Here is a 1,312-nt window from a genome sequence, read left to right on the forward strand (position 1 = left end):
GTATATACATATATATTTAAATGACAGCTTATCAAACCTTGGAACTCTTAGTTTTGTAGGATGATTTCAAATAGTACTGAAAGCTTTCTATATTTGGTCATTATACTTAGTAGTTAGTAGGGAGAATAATGACCCTGGTTCCAGGTGTCCACCAGGTATTAATACTGCTTTTCAAAGCACAAAATCCAATCCCTGTCTTTAGTATTGGTTCTCTTTATATAATGTGATTCCTGTGATTAGAATGAAAAACAAATCACTTTAAAAAATGTGCAGCATTCCCTTTCATCTTGAAAATGAGAGGGCATATTTTCATAATTTTAAACTTAATATATATATATTTGTAAAGATACTGCTGAAAAGAAAATTCACCTGATCTCCTAAATAAGTTATATTCATGACTGCAATGTGAACTGTTTCTTCCAAAACCTGGTATCTTCTAAAAGTTGCTAATTTCTCTCAGCTCCTGTTTTCACACTCTAAGGCTTTTACTCAGTACTTCAATCAAATGGAGCTACTTAGAGTTACTTAAATTGATCATGCTCTCTCTCCTTAATTTTTTTTTTGTTTTTTTTCTTCAATCAAATGGAGCTACTTAGAGTTACTTAAATTGATCATGCTCTCTCTCCTTAATTTTTTTTTTGTTTGTTTGTTGTTGTTGTTGTTTACATTTTACTCTGTTTTATTTAGTGTTGTACATGCTGATTACTCCTACTGGAAATCTTTGTAACATTATTTTACTAGTTTGTATTCATTCTTCAAGTCCCAATTTTCTGTTATGATATGCCTCTGGGTCATCCATCCCTACCTACCATGACTGAATGTGCTTCTACAACACATGTACTGAATCTTCTACTAGCATTCATTTCACTATTGTGTTTTCAACTAGAAAGGAAGTTTCTAGAGGACAGGATTCTGTTCACAGGTAAATATTTGTGTGTGTGTGTGTGTGTGTGTGTTTAAATATGTATTTCTTGAAGCACAGACATCAGACAGAAAAATGTACAAATCTGAAGTGTATAGTTAGTGGATCTTTCATAAACTGAACATATACATGAAACCACCACTCAGATCAAGGTATGGCACATTGCCAGTTCCTCAGAAACACAAAACCACTTCCAATCCCAACTTAAGATCACTACAACTCACTATAATTTCTCCCTATCCTCTCTTCCCTAAAGATGCACACTGCCCTGAAATATAATGCCCTGGATTGGTTTATGTAAATACATATATTATATACTCTTCTTTGTCTTATTTTTTCACTCAATAGTGTTGTCGTTAGGTGAATCACATCAGTTCTGACATGTAGCGA

Source organism: Chrysochloris asiatica, unplaced genomic scaffold (genome assembly GCF_000296735.1).
Source record: "Chrysochloris asiatica unplaced genomic scaffold, ChrAsi1.0 scaffold00225, whole genome shotgun sequence".
Lineage (NCBI taxonomy): Eukaryota > Metazoa > Chordata > Mammalia > Afrosoricida > Chrysochloridae > Chrysochloris > Chrysochloris asiatica.